The 25,554-nt window shown below is 38.6% G+C and overlaps 1 protein-coding gene across 6 annotated transcripts in view; it reads left to right on the top strand.

Annotated features, from left to right (window-relative positions):
* mgmt (O-6-methylguanine-DNA methyltransferase) overlaps positions 1–25,554 on the top strand; it is a 370,995-nt gene that overhangs the window by 9,348 nt on the left and 336,093 nt on the right. For 2 of the 6 annotated variants that reach the window (XM_059653097.1, XM_059653098.1), the window contains exon 2: positions 25,217–25,279. The exons of 2 other annotated variants lie outside the window; for them this stretch is intronic. The gene's annotated coding sequence lies outside the window, so the exon portion shown is untranslated. Of the gene's footprint in view, positions 1–2,765; positions 2,879–6,641; positions 6,668–25,216; positions 25,280–25,554 lie in introns of those variants that run through there. 2 more of the 6 variants (XM_059653100.1, XM_059653099.1) reach the window with 2 other exon arrangements.

Genomic DNA, 25,554 nt, shown 5'->3' on the forward strand with positions numbered 1-25,554 from the left:
GAAAGGAAAAAAAATAACTCCTTGGGATCTAAAAATCATTTTGGATTGATTCTGGGAAAATTGAATATCTATATAAAGGGCCATCTAAAATGTACTAGTGATGTGTGTTTTCCCAGTTGGGCTTAGAATAAAATGAGAGGAGATGATGCTCTTCCACTCTTCTGGTTTAAAGTATAAATTGCCTAAAAAGTTGGTATTTAAATTCTGATGTTTTAGTCATGTGTTACAGTAAAGGTTTCCAAAATGTAAAATCTTGTGTCATTCATTTGGCTATTAGCTGAAAGTTTTAATGTTAAAGTTCTTGATATCTACCAGGTTTATAACATGCTAGTATATAATTATGTGGGAAACAGCAGCTTCCACAAACCCTAAGCAGCTCTGATGCACATTAATGAATGGGTGTTCCAAGTTATTTTCTTTGGGGAGCATTATCCTATCTTTGTATATGTATGTGAACACGCAGAATTTCAAACAAAGACATCTGATGGTGATCAGAAATGGGAAATAAGAAAATTGTCTTCCTTCTCACTTCCTACCCTGGGGACATAAACCATTTGTGATAATTTACCTGCTTTGCTAGCAACTTAGAAGTATATTGAATTTAGGACTGCCCTTGCTAATATGGTTCATTCAATATGAGCAATGTGCCTTGAGCTACTGGGGAGCCTCATTTACTTATGTATATGGTAATGTCTCCATAAATCACACTTGATATACTGAAAATTTCAGCATTTTAGAGCTTTTAGGCCTGTTATTAGGTCGTTGGTGTTGAATTGCTATGAATTTACTTTCTCCTTTAAAAGAAAACACAAGACCGTACTTCACTGCACTTACATTATAGATACGGTGCAGTAGTCATGCCAGGTCTCGAGTCAATGTGAATACAAGTGGCATGCCCCATTCTGAGACATCGTATTTGTTTTTGTGGATAGCAATGCAAATCTCATCATTATTTGCTAAAAGGCTGTGATGTCTGCACAATTTGCATTATTCAGTCTGATTAGATATGTCCCAAAATTGCAGTGAAAATTCGAAGCGTGAGTAAAAAGGGATGGTTGCTCACTTGGCTTTAGCTTGTTAGCTATTTTGAGGAAGTTCACCCACTACAGCAAATAAGTATTTATTCAGAAGTATGGCATCTCTTCAAGTAGGAATTAAATGTTTCTCAAAAATCTAGGTAAAATTCAGGCAGGATGCAAAATTGATGGTAAAGTTCAGGAAAATCAATGAAGAACGATTAGATTTTGCAGCTGGGTGAAATGCTGAAGTGATTTACTCAAATGAGAACAAAGAATCCTGCCAGCGATGTTTCCTTGTAGAAACTGCATAACTGTTCGTCAGGGAACGTGAGTCTGTTGACAAGTTGAGAGTCCACACTGGCTGTATAATTTTAAATTGTTATAGAGAGTAGTATTTCAAATGATCAATAGACCTCAGCTCTACTACACTGGAAATGAGGAGATTAGTTCTTGTGAATGGAATGAAATGACTGAGCATTTCATGAGAAACCATGACCATCACTATGCCTATGAAGTAACTACTGAAGAGACTGTTGTGTTTGAGGAAACCAGTAAGGTGGCAGATGAAAATATAAACTGCAGCATGAAGAACAAAAGCATTTCTGATGTGTTTGTGGATGTGAATTTCACTGACATTGAAGGCCAGCAATTGTTGCTCAATGTCAGTTACTGTTAAAAGGTCTGAATGCCATCCCTGCAAGTTTCCCATAAAACTGCTGCAGTTGCTCCATGTGTTAGGTTCACAGAACTGGAAGATGCAGTTGAAGAAGCCTTGGTGAGGTGCAGCAGAACACCTTGCGAGTGTCATTGTACATTTTTTCAAGAACAAAAGTGAATGTTTAAAGCAGTGAATAGGGTGTAGATCAAGCAAGGCACTTTTTTTTATTTTCTACAATGATTTTGAGATTCTTGAATTGTTGGATTTCCACTTCTCCTTCACACTTCTGCCTTGTAGGTGATGGATAGGCTTTGGCGAGTCAAGAGCTGTCATAGAGTGCCTAAATTGTGATCTGTACCTGATTCCACAGTATTAATATGGCTGGTCCAGTCAAATTACTGGTCAGTGGAAGCTCGGGGTGTGTGGATGATGGTGGTGGGATTTGTTGTTGATGGTGATGTTCAGCATTAGGGGTTGGTTATTCGATGATCTCACGTTATGAGTGGCCATTGTCTGGCAGTTGCATGACCTACATGCTCAAGCCTGAATAAAAAACAAAAGAACTGTGGATGCTGTAAATCAGGAACAAAAACAAATTTGCTGGAAAAGCTGAGCAGGTCTGGCAGCATCTGTGGAGGAGAAAACAGAGTTACCATTTCGGGTCCGGTGACCCTTCCTCAGAACTGATGGTGGCTGGGAAAACATCAGTTGATGTGCAGAAAATAGGGAGGTGGGTGGTGTAGCGGGGTAAACGTTAGGATAGAGCCCAAAGAGAGAGAAAGACAATTGGACAAAGCTAACAATCAGGCTGGGAGGGTGAATAGTTGTTAATGGGGACTGTTAGTGACTAACAATGGGGATGTAACCCTACCCCACCCAGCTCCCTAGTTTCTTCATATAAGCTGACATTTTCCTAACTTTCTGATGAAGGGTCTTGGCCTGAAACGTCAGCGTTTGTGTTCCTAAGATGCTGCTTGGCCTGCTGTGTTCATCCAGTTCCACACTTTGTTATCACTGTTTTCTCAGCCACCGTCAGCTCTGAGGAAGGGTCACCGGACCTGAAACATTAACTGTTTTCTCCTTCACAGATGCTGCCAGACCTACTCAGCTTTTCCAGCAACTTTGTTTTTGTTGCTCAAGCCTGACTGTTATTCAGATCCTGCTGTAAGCAGACCTGCGTGCAACAAAGAGTTTGTTGATAGTGAGTTGGAAATCTCTTTCTTCCTTTCTTTCTCTCATCTCCACCAATCAGTTCAATCCTTTACCACACACCTCCCTCACCTTTTGTCACAAAATAATTAGCACATTTTGCCAGATGCATCAGTCTTGAAGAATTAGACTTGAAATGTTTACTCTGTTTTGTCTACACAGATGCTGCCAGACCTGCTGAGGTTCTCCAGCAATTTATTTTTGTTTTAGTTTTCCAGCATCAGTAGTTTTCTGTTTTATTCCCTAAAGCATTAGTCTAGTTTGCTAGTCTATTGACTTTACCACCATGCAACACCTCTTCTAGTTTTCCAACATGCTTTGTAATTCTCATTGATTTCACACTTACTGGAACATTTAGTTCCCAAACATCTCTTTCAAATATATCAGAGATAATAGGAACTGCAAATGCTGGAGAATCCGAGATAACAAAGTGTGGAGCTGGATAAACACAGCAGGCCAAGCAGCATCTTAGGAGCACTCTTTCAAATGCCGAATTGAAGTCAAGACACTTGCTCTCATGCACCTCTGGAATTCAGCATCTTTGTCCATGTTTGGATTGAGGCTGTGAGATTTGCAACTGAGCGGCCTTGACAATACAGAAATTGAGTATCTGTGAGCAGGCTTTTGGTAAGCGAGTGCCACTTGATAGCATTATCTATTACTTTGATTAAGTAAATGGATGGGGCAGTGAATGGCTTGATTAAAATTATCCTATTTTCTGTAGTCTTGCGAAACCTGAACGGTTTTTCTGATTGAATAGGTGCCCATCTTCTAACTGTGCTGGAATAGTTTGTTTGGGGTGTAACTAGTTATGAAGTACCAAGTCCTCAGTGTGAATACTGAGGTGTTGTCAGAGCCAACAGCCAGATTTAACTCGTACCTTCAGCAATACCTCAAACTCATGTGTAGTAAATTAAGTTGTATGAATGTTGGCATCTGTGATGTTTAGGACATCAAGAAGCCAAGATTGTTCATCGAATCAACATTTCTGTCTGGAGATGGTTATAAGCCCTTAAGCCTTCTCTTTTGAAGGATGTGTTATGTTCAGCCTCACTGAGACTGTGGAGAGTCTTGGAGCCTCCTGCTCTGTTAGTTGATGACAGGATCACATCACCTTTTAAGACTGGATGTAGCAAGATGGTTGAACTTTAATCTAACCCCTTGGCTGTGTGGGCCACTTAACTCAGTATATAACGTACAGCTTCTGTTATTTATGATGTCAAGGTCTCTGCTGGAGTTACAGATCCGGGAATAATCTCTGCCAAAATTTCAGAAAGCCTGGAAATAAAATTAGCAAGAAAGGGACAATAATGTGCTTGAATTGATTGCGACGTGAGTCAGATTATAGTAATGGTTAATGATATGTCTAGATTTTCTGGAATGTTAGATAATAGTGCAGTTGTGGCTGAACATACTATGGACTATGAAAAAAAAGTTAGAAAACAAAGTGCCTTTCAGAAAACTTTAAACAAAATTGACTTGTGTAGTTATATTATGAATAAGTTGTAATTGTTCAAACATTAGACGCTATATAATACATAACACACTATTTTGTTATTGTTTTTCTAGCTTCCATCACTTTAAATAAATCAGTTTATTTTGTTGAATGGAACTTGAACATTTTTAGTTCCAATTATATCATGAAACCTTTTGCAAGGGTTGCTCAAAGCCATTTTATGAGATGGAAAAAATTCAGTGATTTAAATTGATACGGAAGAAAAGTTAGGAAATTTGGCTATAAGCACGGCCAAAGCACTTTATGGGCTCTTAAAGATATAGAAAGCGTTAAAGGAAGAAAATAATTACATTGATATAATGTCATGAATCTCCAAAACAGCCCAAAGCACATCACATGCAATGATTTACTTGAAAAATGCAGCCAGTACTTACATGTAGGCAAAAATGTTGGAATGTAGGACTTGGTTGGCAACAAGAGTAGGCCAATCAACAGCTGTAATTTGCATACAAGATCCTTCAGGCAACACTAAGCTGAATGTCTTGCTGATCTGTCTTTGTTGGTATGCTGAAGAAGAAATGATTGTTTAAAACAATAAAAGGAAGTGTTGAGCGCAATACTGGGTGTTGGGTTGGTGATGTGAAGCAGAGTCTAGACACAGGCTGTGATTGGTTGAATGGAAACCATAGACTTCTTTGAGATGCCATGGGTGCATTCTTTCTCCTGGTTGAAGAGCAGTGCTATAAGAGGCACTTAACTTTCTGGAGCCAAAAGTTTTGCTTTGCTACTCAATTTTCTGGGACTTGGGAAATCCAGCCTGTAGCAAGTACATTTTAATCAGCTTCCAAACTACTCTGTGGGAGCCTGATGTAAATCTGCCACTAAGGTCTCCTGGTCCTCCAAGATAGAATGGTTGCAAGCCACATTATCTCTTGCTGCAGGTGCAAACGTAGTTGGGGATATATTTAAGGACGTCCTCTGAATCATCATGGGGAGAGGGGCTGTGTGGTGAATATCAACACATTGATGTATTCACATATTCCTTCAAGGTTTGGCAATATAAATCCAGATGAGAGTTGCACCAGGTTGTCTCTGGTGTCATTGATTCATACGTATTATTATTTCCTTTTTAATACCATTTAATTGTATCTGAAATTAACTAGATTTTAATAAATCTACTATCCTGCCAGACGGTTATTCCAAATATTGATCCTCATGTAGGTGAGGGTGTTCTTACAGCAACAAACTTAATTCTGTCACATGCCTCTTTATTGTGACTTGTCTGACCTTGCACCTCTGTCACAGACTTACCATTTGAATATCAATGAACAGCTTATGTATCTCCTTTCAGTAATGTCCTTTTCAAGGCTAAAGAACCGCAGGGCCTTGATTATAGCATGTAGTGAAGGGTCTGATGGTGCAGTGATGTGCCCCCCTCTGAGCCGGGTGGCCTGAGTTCCAATCGCACTTGCTGAAGAGGTGTGTAACAGCAACCCTGCACAGGTTGATTAAAAATATCTGTAACAACCCTGTGCTACTTTTTGATATCACTTTGTGGTTTGGCAGTTTCTCTTGTCTTGTTGATCAAAACAATAATATTGTTGCACTGTACAATGAATTGTACAGATTGATTCTGACATTCTTTATTGTTAACCCTGAAGGATCAACGGCCTAATTCAACATGCACCTCTTTTTGGTCGTGTCAGACTTGAGTACATCAAGACTGTACAAATAGGTTGTATTTAAATCCTTTCATGAAGTGCCATAATTTCTTCAAGGCTGTATGTTGCTCTTAACCAGAATGTACTAATGGTGTGAAAACAACAGTTTCAACCTTCTCATAAACCTCTCCGAACTATATTCTTCCTGTCGGGAATGCTTAGTCCATGCTAGAGTCTATACTATAACCACAGAAGTTCGGCCAGTTGTTGGAGATGAATAAAGAATAATCCCTATTTTGAGAAAAATTCTAATGGCATGATGGTGAAACGGATTAGTCACCAATATTAAAATTGCTAATATTTGGAATATTATTTATTCAGTGATACTACAATTTTTATAATGCAGTAAATAGCATTTACTCATGCCTTGCAGTATTCTTAGATATGATCATGAAGGCCTGAGAATGTTAAATACTTTCCAAACAGCAGCTTCGCATTAATACCCAAGCATCAAGATAAACTCTGAGTTCTGAGGAAGGGTTACTGGAGCCAAAACGTTAACTTTGATTTCTCTTCAAAGATGCTACTAGATCTACTGAGCTTTTCCAGTAACTTCTGTTTTTGTTTCTGATTTACAGAATCTGCAGTTCTTTCAGTTTTTAAGGTAAATCTTATGTTTCTGTAACAAAATGTTTGAGGGCTCTTGATTGTAATGTAATCTCTGTCAATTTAAATAAGGTGACATTATTCTAATGGGCATGCATTGTAAAGTGATTTCCTAATGACTTGTGGTGTCGTGGAGAGGTGTGGTGAGGTTATTCGTAGATAACTGGTTGTATAGCTGGAAGTAATAGATGAATGAAACTGGAAATGTGAAAGGCCAAAGTCAGAGGAATGCAGAGTGCTTCAAACTGTAGCATTGAAGAAGTACATTTTAGATCAAGAGAAGTAAAGCTGTAGAGGGATTAGAACACTAGGATGTGAATTGTAAAATTAATTCATCACTGGACTCAACGTCAATATAGGCCAACAAACACAGAAATGGTGGGTGAATGCAAATTAATGTGTTTTAGGGTATGGACAAAACTGTTTGGGATAAGCTTAATTTTATGTACACTGAAAGATAAGAGGCTAATCGGGAGAGCAGTGGAATCTTTGAATGTCTAGATATGGTAAGAAAGAGGAGTTATTTTCAGAAATGAAAGTAGACATATTTTGTGATATGGAGGTTATTGAGTTGACTGAGCCAGGGAGAAAAACATGATCCGTGGTCCTCCTCCTGCTTCTGGGCTCCTTATCTCATCACCCACCACTTTCCTGGCCTCTCTTCGACCCTTTTGTTCAACGTCTTTCATGATGTGTTTTGGACTGTATTGCAAGCCATTCATCCTCTTGTGTTGATACTATTCAATTCCAAGAGAAATTCAGCCAGTCCCACACCTTCATCTCTCTCCTTTACCCTCTGCCCCTCCACATTGCAATTGCCTCTGTCTTCTCGCCCTTGAATTCCCTTGTGGCCATTTTCACCTCCACTGCCATTTTGCGGCTGCTTTTGTCTGTTTTCTCCTCCACAATCCCTTTCAGCCATTTCCCACCTCTCCCACCTGCAACTGCCTTCCTCCTTCCCCACCTTACTTGCAGTTACCTTCCTTTCCAATGGCCAAAGACGTGCAAGACATTGACGGCTCTGGAATGCAGCTTACGGTGCAAGCCATAGACAGTGGCCTTAATTTTCATGGTTTGCATTAGAATGAATTTTAATGTCACCAGAAAAGGTTGTAAAAAGTAGTAGAGAGGTCAGACAGATGATGGTGAGGAAGGATTTTGAATCAATCGTATATGTGTGGTCACTGATGTGATTTTTATAAGATGCTGTCAAGGGACAGTATGTAGATATGAAAGCCATATGCGAGCCAAGGATGCATGACTGGTGGAATCCAGAGGTAGTGATGCAAGGGAGTAGGTACAGATGTGTTTGTAGTCGATTTTCAGGTCAAAAGTGTTTCAGAAAGCTATCAAGACAAGTAAGCAGCCAATACAATAAATAGCAAGATCAGGAAATTGGGAGGACGAAGCCACACCCCCCCGGCTTCCAGCCTCCTCCATCTTCAAATTTATCTCAGAACCAAAAAAGAAAGCCCTTTCTTGTGAGTCAAGAAGTTTCCAAGACAGTCTTAGCTTGACCATGCTGTATGTCCCTTCACTGACCATGAAAACTGGTCTGCAGACACATAACTGAGTGTCAGGATTGCTCAGTTCATTCCCCAGTGATGGCCGCCTACCACATGACCCCTGCTGCAGCCTGAAAGCTGAGGATTAGTGCAATTCACAATTCCTACAAGAATTTTATTTTTCGGGTGACTTTTAAGGATTTATTAAATCTATGTAGCTATACCCAATTACATTAGGGGGCTGAACGTATTCAGCTATGTAGGGAAGGATATATTAAAACTTGCTGAAACTCCAGAGAGAGGGGATTTTGTATTCCTTTAGATGCTTCTTTCAAATTAAATATGTAGTCAGTCTTTCTTGCCAGGACAGACATGTAGTATGGGAGTCTCTTGCTGGCATGCTAGCAGGGAAGAGCACTGATCATATAATGTGTGAGGCATTTTAGGCTTGCTTTTAAAATTGCAGGAATCAAGTATTTGAGAATCATGTGGATGGGTTTATTTTGCACTATCATGCTGAGTTCAATTTGTAGTGCATATATTTATATACTGCTCTACTATAAGAAGAAGACATGAGATGGGTGTAAAAATAAACTGTTCTGTATTCAATATGACCTTGGCTGCCCTTGAGCTTCAACTCCACTTTACAACCTTCTGCCTGTCTCCCTGATTCCGTGAGACACTACAAGTCTCTAAGTCCCAGGTATAGTTAACAATGATGCATCCACAAACATTATGGATCAAATTTGTATGTTTTTGTATTGCCAAGGATCTTTGGGATTGGTATGTGTGAGGTATGTTCTCTTGTCTTTAGTGACTGCCCTATTTAAATATTCACACCAGTGAATGTTTTGAGTTTTTTTTGAAATGAAGAAGTTTACTGTATACGAGGTGTAAAAGTATACATTTTGCTTCCTTAACTTGTGTCCACTATCTCACATGTAAATCTCAAACACATATGAAGGGAGAAATATACATTTGCAATTAATCATTATCTCAGTCCATTTCATGGCAGGCCTCTGGTTTCTTTTGAGTCAATGCTTTAATAATAATGAAGATTTTACACAGCAGGTAATGTTCACTCAGCTGTGAGGCTTCTTGGTCAGATTTCCATGAAGTTGTTTCTCCGGTGAACTTGAAGTTGGAAAAGGTTAAAAACAGTACCCCATATTCCATGTATTGGTGTTTATGGTCTTGGCTCTTTAGTTAACTTGCATCAATGACTATCTGCAAGCAACTTCTCACATGTATTTTAAAAATGAAATAGGAACTTTGGCCTTCTTGTTATGTGACTCCCACCCAGTTCAGAGCTCATCTCCATATACGGTAGGCATTTGAGTTACGTGTTCTATGTTGTGGAAGTTTGAGACAGCCAAGGTCCTTGTATCTGAATTACTCATTCAATTCAAAGTTACTCTCTTTGAATGCCTTTCAGGAAACAAAACAGTTACTAAAGCAGGATAATAAAATGTGAGGCTGGATGAACACAGCAGGCCAAGCAGCATCTCAGGAGCACAAAAGCTGACGTTTCGGGCCTAGACCCTTCTTACATTTTATTATCTTGGAATTCTCCAGCATCTGCAGTTCCCATTATCTCAGTTACTAAAGCAGCATTATTCTGGATGGCTCACTTTGTTCTCTTCAGAGACAATGGAGTTTTTTCAATCCATGAAAGAAATGGAGTGATCTTCGTGTGGGCATCATTTTGCAGCCTTTCATGGTCACTTTTTAAAATATCAAAGTTATTTTGGAATTCAAAATGTGCTTGGGCAGAACAGATCTCTCTAAGGCACAGAATTCTAAAGATTCACAAATATTTGAGCGAAGAAATTTCTCCTAATCTTAGTCTTTTGTTCCCCTACCGTGAGAATGTGCCCATGTTTTTGATTCCCAGCCAGCAAAAACAATATCCCAATCAAGAATTTTGACTGTTTCAATTATATCATCTGTCACTCTTCCAAATTTGATAGTATAGAGCCCAGTTTACCCTGCCTTTCATCACAAAGCAACATCATTCCCATAAACCAATTTTATGAACCTTTGCTACATGGCATCCTTAATTAATATCTAACTGAAGATGACTAGTCCGTAAAATGGCCAACAAAACTATGGCCATCTGACATTTTTGCAAAAGATGTGTGTCCCTCATTTGTTTTCTGTTGCTCTGATTATAGCTTGTCTTAAGTTTGATAACTGTCTTACTCGCCTGATTAGTTTTTGCAGTTTTGGCTCTCATTGCAGCTAAAATTACATTATTAATGTGCATTACAAAATGGATTGAATTTTAGTTTGTATTTTAAATTGTGGAAGTGTCAAAATTTAAATTGCAAACTCCATGGCTTGAATGATCTGATGTAAACACCATTTCATTCTATTTCAGAGATGAAACATGCCTACATGCAGCCTGATTATAAATGGTACTGACCTCAGTTTTGTACTGCTAGTTCTTGCCAGTTAGAGCTGTTTAATTTCCATTGAGCCAGTTAAATGTTTAAATATTGCACTTGAGGGTCATTTAAATATTTGCATTGTGAATGTCCTGATGGGAAAGCATTACCAGTAAAATATATTGAAAAAAACCATCTGCTGATAATTGTTTTAAAATTATACTGTAAAATTCTAGTGCTTGAATGCACATTTTAAAAACATCTGAAGTCATCTTCAGTTTAAGTATAATATGACAAAGACAGAAAATCATAAGCAGAGATAAACACAAGTCTGTGAATGAAATTACTTGCTGCAGATTTTGGCAATCAGTTAATTCTAACATGAGAATGACAGCCCTGCAGGGGTGGAACTTACTCCATATGATGTCCATGGCATTTCCCATCATTTACACGTTAAGAGCTGCAACCATCCGTTGAGTTTTTTCGCTTCTTTAAATTGAACAGCTTAAACGGCCAATTGTAGAGCTTGAAATGAACAGTGCGTGGAGAAAAGGATAGTGCCATTTGTAGATGGAATGTGCCTTACATGATTTGATCCTTGGTACAAAAATTGAATGTTTGCTAAACAAATGATGCTACCAGTGTGAAATTTGCTCGGTAAAGCTATTCTGACCTAACATCCATTTAATTAGTGTTAAGATTAAATTCTTTGGGTTGTGACAATACCAGTTACCCACATTACAAAGTTTGCATTAAATATAATTGTAGTGCCTGTTAAACATGATGGTGTCTTCAAAGATTTTGTAAGTTAACCAAAGCATTCTGCATTTTCTGTGCCATTGAGCATGTGACCACATTATTATGACTGTCCAAACTTGAGCTGGTAGCATCATTTGTTCAGGTAACTGGAACTTTTATGCAACAGGGTCGTTCCAGCCTGCTATTGTGGACGTTGCTGACTTTAGTCCATTGCTGTGTGTAAATCGAACAAATCAAAAGTGCACCGAGCAAACTGTGTGTTACCCATCTTTTTGCAATTGCAGGTTTCTGTCGTGCTAACTTTGGAAGCAGCTGAAAGTGATGTGTTGATATGAACTTTGTGGATCTAAAATCTTTTAACAGATCACCTGTACAAATAGGAGGAGCGCTAAGTGTATACTTTTCACAGTTGTGCCTGAAAATTGCAAATATGATCCTGTAATTGGCATATGATTGTCCAGAAATATTGTTAAGTGGAACTTGATCATTCAAAGGCAGCAGTCAATCTTTACCCCCACCCGTTTACTTGCTATTCTGAGGTGAGAATGTTGTTATAACACAATAATTACTTCCATATTTTCATATTTCTATGTTTTAAAAGAGTTATTGTACTCCTGAGATTGTAAATCTCTTGGATTTAATCTTGTGTCTATGGGCTCATGTTCTGGACCACTGAACTACTGGAAATAGTCTTGTTAACTAACTACTCTGTAAAATCCATTTACACCTTTTTTATATTTCTATCCTTTCAATTATTTCAAAAATAAAATCTCCAAGTATTTCTTTTGTATCTTCATTTCGTTATACCAGACACTACTTTTTGTTTGACTTCTCTTGTGGTGAAGAGACCACTCTTGAGTCTATGGAGTTTGAGTAAGCAGAATCTTTTATTTGAGCATTTGTGCAAAGGAGCAGATCACTCCATTTAGAGGCTGTGTGTTTCTCAAACCTACCCTTACAGCACTCCAGTCAGACTTCCCATTATGTAGTTTTGCAATTTTGAGACTCCTTAGCCATCTAGCACCCTGTTGCTTGTATATTTGGTTCTGGTTGTAGCAAACACGTATAACCTAAAATTACTTGCCCCCATTGTTCCCCTCCAGTCCCTTCTTTCAGATCCATGTTCAGGCAATCTGACATTTCCCCCCGAGATCTTCCATCGATTGTTATCTCCAGTGATCCGACTGAAGTTTGGTACTATTCCTGTCTGTGACCCTAACAACCTGGAGTAAGCCTTGAACCTTTTCTCGTTCAAATATCAAAGATTGTGTAGATTTCTCTCTCTTTCCTGCTTTGGGAATGTTTTAACTGCAGCAGGTGCCTGACTATACCCCTCATTTGCTATTATCACCATTTTTATTACTTGAGGTATTATCAACCTCTGGTCAGCAGATGCCACCATTGTGTTCTTCTCACTAGTTGTACTGCGATCTTGTTACTTTGGCTTTGTTACGATCACGGGATAGTAATCTTTGGTTAGGTCTACCCAGAGCCTATCATTTTTGATCACCTGATGGCCCTTGTTGATACTTCTTTTGCTAGTTGCAAAGATTCTTTCCACCATCTCCCAGACTACACTTCCCAGGATGGTGTTGATGTTTAATGTACCATTCTATTGTAGTCTGAATATATAACCCATGTAGGGGCCCTATTCATGAGATGGAAGACTCCCACTTTAAATGAGCAGATGACCTGTAAGCAGAATCTTTGGTTATCACTAGATTTCAATTCTGCATACAGGAACTTAGTCTTCTGTGTCAGAAAGCATCACTGAGTGTGGGAATTTTGAATTGCCTTGAAGGCTTTTCTAAGAAGGCTACTTTATATCGTGACTGATGGGTTTCACAGTCTTACAGGAGCAGATGGTTAAAGCTAAGATTCCATGCAAATTTCTTGTATGGTTATGAAGTGGATATTCTCAAACCTGGTAAGAGGCACACCTCCTATAATCCTGGGAATTCCCACTCACTCCAGTCCCAAGGCTTAAGCTTATACAAGTTCCATTTGCATCTTCCTATCTCACAACACTTGGGAACCTGGCCCTGTTCTCCACTCCCCTGGTTGTAGGCCTATGGATAAATTAACACATTGTGTATGGCTGCAAACAAGTCAGGTGACAGGATTAACACACTTCTTTTGACAATACTGTTCCTCTAACCCTCACCCCCTCAGAAGTAGTTGTAATACTGTTTAATTAGGAACCTCGATTTTCACGGCAAATTTTCCTTGTCCCGTTTTATTGCTGCATATTCTAATTGTCATACCCGAGTATCCATGGCTGTTTCTCTTTAAATGCCGCACCCCGTTATCTATGACGACAGGTCTCACCTCGTAGTCCCTTTGATCTAATGCATCTGAATCTAAATTGTCCTGAGGGAGCAATTGTCCTGTAGATGTCCAGACTACCTTTTGGTGCTGGTGCAAGAATCCAGCCCAGAATGCTATCTGTTCCTTTTCCTGGGTTAGATTGACTGTCCCAACAATGTGGCTCAGCGTTTAGCACTATGGCCTGACAGCACAAGGAACCCGGGTTTGATTCCAGCCTCGGGTGACTGCCTGTGTGGAGTTGCTCAATCTTCCCCAGCTTGCGTGGGTTTCCTCCCACAGTCCAAAGATGTACAGGTTAGGTAGATAGACCATGCTAAATTGCCCTATAGTGTCCATTAAGGAGCAGGTTGGGTGGATTAGGATGGTTTCTGAGAATGATGACTTCAGCTTGTACAAGGGGACATAGCTGCAAATTGAGGGGTGATAGATTTAAGACAGATGTCAGAGGCAGGTTCTTTACTCAGAGAGTGATAAGGGCATAGAATGCTCTGCCTGCCAATGTTGTTAACTCAGTCACATTAGGGGCATTTAAACAGTCCTTGGGTAAGCAAATGGATGATGATGGGATAGTGTAGGGGGAGGGGCTTAGATTAGCACACAGGTTGGCGCAACATTGAGGGCCGAAGGGCCTGTTCTGCTCTGTATTGTTCTATGTTCTATTAGCCATGATAAAAGTGTGAAATGCTCTGTAATGGATAGGTGCAGGCCTGATGGACCAAATAATATCTTTTTGCATTGCAGGGATTCCGCTTCCATGATCTCATGTGTTTTCAAATGGCACATATGCAGTTAACTCCGACATAAGATTATTACTCCCTTTTATTCTTTCTGTCTCACCTGCTTCTCCCACTGTAGCATCAAGTGGCATTTGCAAAGGAATAAATGACTCACTAATGCTCAGTTTGAGTTCTGTCAATTGATTCTTGACCTCATTACAGCCTTAGGCCAATGTGAACAAAAGAGTTGAAAATCTAGGGCTTATGTGAGAGTCACTATTGTTGCCTTGATATAACATTTTAAGTGAGTATAGCATCCAAGAGCTCTCGCAAAATTGGTCATGGTGGAAATTTGTGGTGTTTGGTGGCAAGAGGAGGATGACTTGCCATTGATTTGTGTAATACCTAGCATAAAGAAAGATCCTTGTGGTTGTTGGCGGTCAATCATCTCAGCCCCAGGACATCACTGCAGATGTTCCTCATGGTAATATTTAATGCCCAACTACATTTAGCTACTTTATCATTGACCTTCCCTCCATCAAAAGGTCAAAAGTGAGGATGTGCAATCATCAGTGAACAATTTTCAACACTTTTAACGACTGTTTAGCTACTGAAGCAATCGATCCTCTTATGGAGCAAGCACATATGGAACAAGATCCAGACTTGGGCTGTAAGTTTCATGTAAATTTCATGCCACACAAGTGCCAGTCCATGATCATCTCCAACAAGAGAGTGTTTCACCATCACTACTACTTGATGTTGAATGGGATCACCATTGCTAAATTTCTCTCTTTTGACATCCTAATGATTACCTTTGAACTGGACCAACCACCTTAATAATGTGGCTACAAGTAGGTCAAAAAGGAACGCCAAAGTAATTCACTTCCTGTCTCCCAGTGGGCCTGTGCACTAACTACAAGACGCAAGTCAGGTGGTGATGGCATTCACTCAGTTTTCTTGGAGATGTACAGCTCTGATAGAAATTGTGAATCTTGCCACTTATCTAGGACAAATTAGCCCATTTGATAGGCACCCAAACCATCACTTTTAACATTCATTTCCTTCATTACCAACTCCTCAATGGCAGCTGAGTATACCGTTGACAAGTAGCAGAGAGCCAACCAAACACGTGGCCTTTACCACCTAGAAGGACAAGAGTAGCAGATGCGTGGGAGCAGGTTTTCCTCTAAGTCGCATATAATTGCAGTTTCTTAACTGCTAACTGGGCCAGAATCCTGGAACTCCCTTCTAAAAGCACTCTGGGTGACCTTTATACCTGAAACACTGCAATTGTTCAAGAAACAGCTCTTCACCAAATTCTCTAGGGCAATTAAGAAAGGGTAATAAGTGCTGGGCTAGCCAGTGATACCCACATCTCATGAACAGATTTTTAAAAAAGTGTGTCTATCTGAGGTGGAAGGAGGATCCCAGGCCTCCTTCGTCATTTTTCCAAACCCATCCTGTTCTGGTCTGTCTTATAGCAAGTGACCCATTGAGTCTCCATTCTGACTCTTGGTCCGTTGGAACTGAAGACTATCATGCATCTACTGGAAATGAACCCTTGCCTGCTTTAGCATGCCTACAATCATTCTTTAATTCCAGTAGGAAGCAATGTCTCCCTGACATGATTTCTTGAATCAAATACCACTGCCAGCATAATATGGTCTGTGGTTCTACATATTAGGTCATGTAAAATATTCCACAGAGTTTTCTTGGTGAGATAGCTGTCTTGAAGTTTATTAACAACAATAACAGTTTATATTGCTGTAATATCACAGACTTGCATATAGCCGGGTTCTATACTTACTGATGTTACTGTATGTTACATACACATTACTGACTGAAGGTGCTACACTAATTCCTGTGCCCTGAGGGTGACTTCAAGTGAGGCAGGTGCCTTTTATACTGGAATGTCACATGTGGCGATATTGTGTAACAGCCTCAAAAGTACACTGCCTGTTTGGACTGGAATCTGTGCAGTTACATAATAACTTATTTGATTAGTCATTCTGACAAACAATAGTTTGTCTACAATACCTTCAAGAGAGCAGGTTTCTCCAGTTGGGGAGGAGAGTTTAACTCAAATCCCCAAAATGTGGAGTTCACACTTTGTATAGAGTCATGCCACACAGAAACAGACCAATCGACCCAGGCTGTCCATGTCAAGCATAATCCCAAGCTAAACTAGCGCCACTTTCCTGCTCCTAGCCCATATCACTCCCAACCTTTCCTATTCATGTACTTATCCCAAATTATTTTAAATGTTGTAATTTTGCCCAAATCCACTACTTCCTCAGGAAGTTAAATCCATGTGCGAACTACCGTCTGTGTAAAAAAATGCTCCCCTCATGTCCTTTTTTAAATTGTTTTCTCTCAACATAAAACTGTGTCCCCAGTCTTGGAATCCTCCATCCTTGAGAAAAGCCAACTATCTTTCATTCTACCTTTACCCTTCATGATATTATAAACTTCTGTAAAGCCCCCTGTCAACCTCCAATGCTCCATTTAAAATAAAAAGTCCCAGCCTATCCAAGCAGCATCTTAGGAGCACAAATGCTGACGTTTCGGGCCTAGACCCTTCATCAGTCTAGGCCTGAAACGTCAGCTTTTGTGCTCCCAAGATGCTGCTTGGCCTGCTGTGTTCATCCAGCCTCACACTTTGTTATCTTGGATTCTCCAGCATCTGCAGTTCCCATTATCTCAGATTCCAGCCTATCCAGGCCTTCATTATAGCTTCCATACCCAGCAACATTCTTTTCCCCATTTATGAAATTTTGCAGTGTCAAAACTGGAGTCATCTGGTATGCTGTTTCGATAATATTCTCATTTAGACGTAACAAACACATACAAGCTAAAACTACCTTCCTTTATTGTCACCCCATAACACTGTAAAACCTTAATATTCTGTCCGCAATTTGGAGTCTGCAGACAACACTCTAATGAGTGGACGGGGTACTAAGGTTTTTAAGTAGCTCTTATATTTTAACATCAGCACCTCTTGGGATAAACCCCAGAATTTAGTCAGTTTTGTTTTGTATCCTTTACACCTTGAAGTCTTGCTTCTAGCATTCTGTGAACGTTGTACCCCCAAATCTGAGCCTAGTTCCGTATATAGTATGGTTATTAACATTATTTTTTCATCAGACTTTATCATTTATTGATTAAATTGCATCTTCACCTTCAACCCGTTTCATCATCTTGCTAATATCCTGAGAACCTTCTCTTGCAATTAGCAATTTTTTAGTATAATGTTCATATTCAACTAGGTCCATAATCAAATAATGGGTCACATGGTGTACAAATGTGGCCTGACTTCTGATTGTGATATAATACCAGCTGCTTTACCTGCACTTCTTATTTCAGGAAGGATATAAAAGCATTGGAGGCAGTTTGGAAGAGTTTTATTAGATTGATATCTGGAATGAGTTGGTTACCCCAGGAAGAAAGATTGGAAAAGCTGGTTATATTTGCACTAAAGTTTAGTTGCTTGAGGGGTGAGCTCATTAAAACGTAGAAGATCCAAAGTGGATTTAACAAGGTTACACTTGAGGTTGAGCCCAGAATTAGGGGATGCCTGTTTGGGACACCAATAAAGAATTTTTGTTTTTCCCCTTTCAGTTTTATGTGCTTTTGGAAGCCTTGCCTCAGATGATGGTGCAGACAGAGTGACTAATTATTTTTGAGATGGAGCTAGATAGATTCTCAGTAGGCAAGGAAATTGAGGGTTATCAGGGAAAGTGGGAATTTAGAATTTAGAAAGTGAATAGATCGTATCATGTGGGATGGCAAAGCAAGCCTGAAAGGCTTATTTGTGCTCCTAATTGTTATGTTGTTGCATTCATGTGCTCTACTTTCTACAACATCTCATTGAATTTGTACTGCACCTTTCACATTGTAAAACATACAAGATCCTTCACAGGAATGCTATTAAACAGAATTTGACAATAGGGCATAAGCTTGGTCTGAGAACTTGGTTTTAAGGAGTGTCTCAAAGGAGAAAAGAGAAGCGGAAAGGTATGTGGAAAGAATCCAGTACCTAGGGTCTAGGCAACTGTAGACACAGCCATCAATACTTGTACAATTAGTCACGATGCTCAGGAGGCCAGAACTAGATGAATTGAGGGATTGGGCTGAAGGAAATGACAGAGTTAAGGAGGATCAAGGCCACGGAGAGAATTAAAAACAAGTTGGCATTAGTTATCTTGCAACAAGTGCAGGTCTGTGGTTAACAACATGTGTAACGAGTTTCAAATGTCCCTTGATTACTAAGGTTAGAATATGGATCACAAGCCAGGATCATGTTGGAATAGTTAAGTATAAACTTGGCAAAGGCTTGGATTAGACTTCAAACATCAGATTAATCATCAGTGATGTTAAGGAAATGAGAATAACCAATTTTTAGTGATGGTGTAGATATGTGGTAGGAAATTTATACTGGTCAAAAATGAACATTATATATGAACAAAATTACAAACAGTCTAGCTGAGCCTTATACAGTTGCCAGTCAAATGGATTGTATCAGTTGCTCGGTCTACATAGAGAGCCAAAGACAATGACTTTATTCTCAGTGTTTAGTTGAGCAGAATTTACTTCCATTGAATGTCAGTCATGCAATCTGATACTGTAGCAACAGTGGAGGAACTAAGAGAGAGAGAGAATGGTGAAGTTCAACCCACCACACTCCTCTGGGAAGGTCTGAGCTTGAAGGTTTGAAAGACTTTTGGTGTGGGACGGGGACACAAGATGCACAAAGTGGCAAAGAACAAATTTCAGATAATGGCTTTAAATGTATTTTGTTTTTGTGATTATTAGATCAAAATCAGCCTTGAGCAGGATCAAATGGGCCTGTGGGAAATTAAGTTTATTTTGTACACAAACTGCGTATGAAACTGTTTAACTATTCTTGAGTTATTTTGTGATTGTCATTTTGGCATTGGCAAATGGACAGGCCCACCTTTGCCTTTCCCTTGCCTTGGCAGTGCAAGAGAGAAGGATAAGAATAATTGGTGAACCTTGGCACCATAACTTTCATTTCATTTGTTTAAGAATATTAATATGTTTGTGCCTCTTGTCCTCCTGAAGTTTCATAGTCTCTCTACTTGAGAAATGAATATAGAGCAATATATATTTTACAATACATTTAATTTTTACTGAATAGTTACAATTACATCATATAGTGTGAGTGACGAACTTGAATAGTTTATGAAGAAAGATAAAACCTGCGATTTAAATTATAGCCTGAACTTTGCTGCAAATACTATGTTATACTTTATATAATGTATATTGAATATTTTTGGGTATAGAGGATTTTTACTTTACAAAGTATTTGCTCTAAACTTGTCTGAAAACATAAGTAGTCATGAAAAATTGAAAATTTTGAATGAGCTGATTTCTAATAGTTGTATGCCTCTCTCAGTTCTTCAATAATATTGCTTTATGAGCTGCAGCTGACTGTAGTTCGTGAAAAAGTTTTTCAAGAGCTTGGTGAGGTGCAATTGATCAGCATGTACTTTATACCGTCAATCTTATACAAAGTGGGCAAGCCCCAGGCTGTCATGGAGAAAATGGAAACTGAACAGCTATTTTCTATGTAGGCAATGCGATTACGGGTTACCTCTGTTTAACATTGTCCTGTTTTACTTTTGTTTTGCTTTCATATTGGTGGTCTGGTTGTACTTGTTTAGCATTAATTTTAGCTCTATTTGTCAGCAGTCTGATATAGGACCATATGACCCCATTGATGGTATTTTGCAGTGGCCTCTCCTCTCGAACGTAACATTTTGGTGCTGACCCTCCGCCTTGTGGCCTTTCCTGTTCATGGACATTTTATCTCATTCCTAACTCTTTGGCATACGCCTTCTCCTGCTCCTAGATTCAACCTCTCTACAATCCTTCCTCTTGCCAAGCTTATTCCTCCCTGACAATCGTACTTCTTGATTCCCTCTTCTGAATTCTTGCTATCACTGAACGCTCTGATGATGAGCAGCAATAAGTTCTTTTCAAATGGATTTCTAGATCAACTTGACCCCTTTTTGTTTAGGGATACCCTGTGAACTGATCCTGATGGCAAAGCAAGTTAATCAACAATGAATTGAATTTTTTCATGTGACCTGATTGGAGCATGACTCCTCCCAGTCTCACACAACCACTGGTGCAGAGGCTTTGCTTACTCTAGCTCTACTGGAACCATTCCCTGTGATTTTAAAACTCTGGTGTGGATGGTTTAAGAAAGTGAAGCTGATTGCAAACTCACTTTGAAGAAAACTCAACTCCTGGGAGCCAGAACTGCTCCACCTGCCTCTCGCACTTCACATCTAGCACCCTCATTTGTCATGAGTGGTTAGAAGTGGGAAATAGTGAGTGGAAGGTTCAGTGAGAATAAATACCACTGAGACCTTAGGTTAAGGAGCGGAGAAAGGCATTGTGCTGGAGGGTTAGTGAGAGGAAAGGACGGAAGTGACTAAGGAAACTCAGAAAGTAGGATGTGTGGTGAGCAGTAGGCACACATTGTAGAAAGTTATTAAATCTATATTTTAAATTTTTAACATTTTCTAACGCACTACTTGAGTGTTGCTGAAAAAAGACATTTTGTTAGAGCTAGTAGGAACTGCCGATGCTGGAGAATCTGAGATAACAAGGTTTATAGCCAGATGAACACAGCAGGCCAAGCAGCATCAGAAGAACACGAAAACTGACGTTTTGGGTCTGGGCCCTTCTTCAGAAAAAGGGTCTTTCTGAAAAACGGTCTAGACCCGGAACGTCAGCTTCCCTACTCCTCTGATGCCGCTTGGCCTGCTGCGTTCATCGAGCTCTACACCTTGTTATCTCATTTTGTCAGACCATGTGGTCTTGCACTTAGCAGGACACTTGACAAGAAGTACCAAAATAACTGATTTGAATGACAAGTTTCTGAATGGTATAAGCATTGCTATGGAAAACACACTAGTTAATGATGACTGTTAGTTTACTGTCAAGCTTTGTTAAGTTTTAAACATTGCAGGTTGACTCTGATTAGTCAAGGCATTGTCCAGGAAATGAATCAAAGATTGGGTGGCATCTGTTTTGTTGAGTTGGAACAGATGTTGCGTATGTACCTGTTCTTTCTGTCTGTAAAGAACATGGGCCTGTGCATTAATATTTGTAATTTCCAGTACATACAAGCACACCACACTGCAAGTCAAACTAACAAGCCTAAATTGGTCATCAAGCCAAAAATACGTGTTGTCTATCTCTCCGATGAGAATGTGGTATATGAATTTCAGCACTGGTGTGATGTTAGATTTGTAGGCCAAGTATTTGAAAGCCTGGAGGATTGTATTAAACTACAGATCTCTTTGGCTGTTTTCAAGAAGCAAAGTACTAGCCGTACCCAACAAATCAGCATGTACAGAAGCAATAATGTAGAACATTGATGGAATTCCACAATTGGATATTTGCTAAATAATCCTAAGTGTGAAAAATTAATTCAGGTTGCAATATAGGAATTAATCAATGTAAACTATTGTAACCAAATGTATTCATGTTTATTTTTGGATAGGAATGATGCTGCAGAAGGAAAATGTGATTTGCTTCAAGTTGTTTCACTTGATGTTGTGATTTTCAGAATCATAATATAAGTGAGGGTTCATTGAATTATGATAATACCAGCCTCAAAACAAAAAGGTTGACAATCAGAATATCCCTTTTAAGTTCCGCATTGAAGTGACATTTCATAAGAACATGTTGGCATTTAATTACTTTTTCATACATTGTTATTGTGTCCAGTAAAAAATTAGTTTACAAATTAATCTCGAAATAGTTGACAAATTTTAAACATGATGGAAGGACAAAATGCTCTTTCATTTTCCTCCAAACAAAAATCTCACAGAAACAAATTAGAGACATGTTGCCAAAGTTTTTAATCTTGCACTCACCAAGATAAAGCAAGAATGCCAAATTTTATTAATAATAACAGAAACTTATATTGCAGGAGGAAGTGGGTGCAGATTGGTTTGCAGATATGCCTCAACCAAAGTCATATCTTAGAGAATGCAATAGGAAACTATCGGCTCAGCTTGCTTCTGGGTAATTTTTTTAAAATGTGCAAGATTTGAACGTAATTGCCTGCATATAAATGTATGTTGATTTTGACATTTATAAGTAAACCATGTTATATGTCCAGTTGATCATGTACAATCGGTTGTTAGTGCAGTTATTAGCACTCCTGATATTGTTCGGTACTGTTGCCTGATTACATGTTAGGGTAGATGTTTTGTTTTGGGTTTTGAGGTTGTGGGCTGGCTGGTTCTGTATCCTGCCTATTATAAATGGCTGCGCTCGTATTTTATATCTCGACAGCAGTGATGTTTGTTAACTTCATATTAAGGACATTTACACAAATATTATTTTATATGTCAAGACCATGGGACTTGATTTTGTAGGAGAGTAATAATCTGATTATGTGTTGGTGAAGGACGGTGCTGCCTTTAATCTGCCTTGCATTTATTTACACAGTGAAACAAGCATATAGCTCCTAACTCAGCCATAGCAATTTCCATAATTGTCTATTAATATGTGGTCAAGTGGAATCTTAGTTCATGCCCACAACCTGCGTACTATTAAACACAATTGCTACACGACCTTTGGTTTTAAATTGTTAGTGATTTACAAACATAGGTGATTATTTGTGGAGGATAACGGAAAAGAGCAACACTAATAATTCGGTGGTGGGAACAAAATGTCGAGTAGAGAGTAAATGCATCTCTACATATAATTAAAAAAAACATAAACTCACAGTGCATGCTCATCATTGTGAAAGAGAAAACCAAGACAAAGGTTTGACGTAAGTTAAAGTGAAATATTGTGGATGCTAGAAATCTGAAACAGACAGAATTCTGGAGAAATTGAGCAGGTCTGGAGACAGAAACAGAGTTAATATTTTGAGTGACCGTTATGAAGAAGAGTCGGAACAGATTTGAAACATATACTCTGTTTCTCTTTCTACAGATGCTGCCAGACCTGCTCGGTTTCTCCCGCATTATATTTTGTGTTACTAACGTCTGGCAGTTATAAGTACAGTTATTTGTGGAATTTGGGAAGTTATTGCCCAGAACACCTTGATCCTCCAGAATCTGCACCATAGAAGTATTACACCTCGACTCAGCACTGAAATGCAAGGAACAGTGTGAACGGTTGCCATACTTGCAAGATATACACTCACTAAATTGGCAGAAAGCCAGTGTAAAAAATTTCTTAACAATGTTCTCATTTTCAATTCTTGCCAAACAACATTTCTACTATTTATAATTAAATGTAAATTTTTTTCAGATCCTAAATTGCGAAAATAAAGATGTTTTTGTTTTGCTTTTTATTTTTATCTCTCTCTCTCTCTCAATCTCATCTTTCTTTCCCTCTCTGTTTTCTTAACTTAATTTAACAGTGAATTAAGTAGTCAAACCTTCACTTTCTAGGTAAAATTGTGAAGCTTGTTATTGTTAAGGAGATGTATAGTTTCTTGCACTGTACACACATGTTCTCGGAACCCTGTAGAGAACACTGTGTGCTTTTGAATCACAGTAGGTTCCAGGAGACGATCACATTGAAGATCTGGGCAAGAGCTCATGTTATTAACAGCTTGGTGCCATTTTCTCACTGTTAAGTAAAATCTAGCCTTTCGCTTTAAATCAGAATGGTTTATTTGGCTTGTTAGGACACACATGAGTAATTTATTTGAAGAAGTAGAAAAATCGCAGCAGGTATAAATTTCAAAATATTGAATGAAATCTGCGAATGTATTTAATTTGTGCAAATTTCAGAAGTATTGTAAGTTTCAGATCATAGAGAAACAATTGGTCAACCGATTGTAGTGTATAACCGTAGTCAGTGAGTTGAATTGAGTGTATAGTATTGCTACACGTCTAGAACAGACCTTATCCAATGTCTGCTCTATTATTTGGTTCTTGATAGTGTGTGTTGGCAACATGTAGGTAGTGCACAAAAAGAATATTACATTTATATAGCTTTGCCTATTTCCAAAATGAATGTTATTTTAGAATTGGAGCAAATTCTATTCGCAACAGTTAATTAAAGAAAAGCTACTTAAAACAATTTGTAGGGAAAAATAAAAGTTGAACTCTTGGGAGAATATTGGATGCTGTATCTGATTCATGAATTGAGCTGTGGTTTTTTGTGCTTCATATCACAGAGTATGGCGAGCATCTGACAATGAGTTGAAGGGCCATTGTTAGAAAGTCATTAGACTCTACATGGAGGTTAATTTTAAAGTAGTCAATTGCATTATTAATTTTATAATCATTCTGGCTTTATGTTTTTCTATCATCAACAAAATGACAACTGTCAATTTTCTTGACAAGAAAATGCAGAGGATAATCAACATGGTCACACTCATTTGAAAATGGATAACTATATCCTTCAAATAATAAGTATTACACACACCCCTTACCACCAGTAACATATACAATATTCTCAGAAAATATTACTTTTATTTTTCTAATGAGTAAAATGCACTCATTATAGAATTTTAAAGTAAAAACCCTGTAAAGTTGACTGAAATTACATGTTGCTCAGATTACATTATATGCCACGGTAACTGTAAATCCCCTAAACTTGCTGTTTTTAAATCAAATTGTGAGCATCAATTCCTGACAATTATCAAAAATTGTTTCTCAGCAATTGGTAATATAGCCTAGGAGGTCTGTTGTTAATTCCATAGTTGGAGTCATAAGGAATATGATTAACCTGCAGGTCATCTCTTAATGTAATTATTAATGATTGATTCTGTTTATCCTTGAAATCGATATGAGAAGCGAAATGGCTTGGAAAGTATTAAGGTTTGATTTCTTTTCTCTCACAGGAATGATCCTTAGACAAGACTAAGGCTAACTGTATTGGGATAGGAAAATCATAGAATTTGAAGGTAGTTTTAAACAGACGTTTATAGTATGTGTCTTAAGTGTGATATTTCCCTAGTGAATGAATGTGACATAGATCAGTTAAAGATTATGATTTGGTATGGTAAAATCTCCTGTCACTAATAGTTAAGCTGGTATATGGAGTAATTGATCTGCCTGTGAATGCTCCAATGTAAAAACAATTCAGGCTATTTGAACTATATTTTACAAGTGTGCATGGGACCTTTGGGACGGTATATTGAAAAATGTAGTTGTATGGCAATTCCATAGGAACCCAATT

The sequence above is a fragment of the Stegostoma tigrinum genome, chromosome 20 (genome assembly GCF_030684315.1).
Source record: "Stegostoma tigrinum isolate sSteTig4 chromosome 20, sSteTig4.hap1, whole genome shotgun sequence".
NCBI classification, from domain to species: Eukaryota; Metazoa; Chordata; class Chondrichthyes; order Orectolobiformes; family Stegostomatidae; genus Stegostoma; species Stegostoma tigrinum.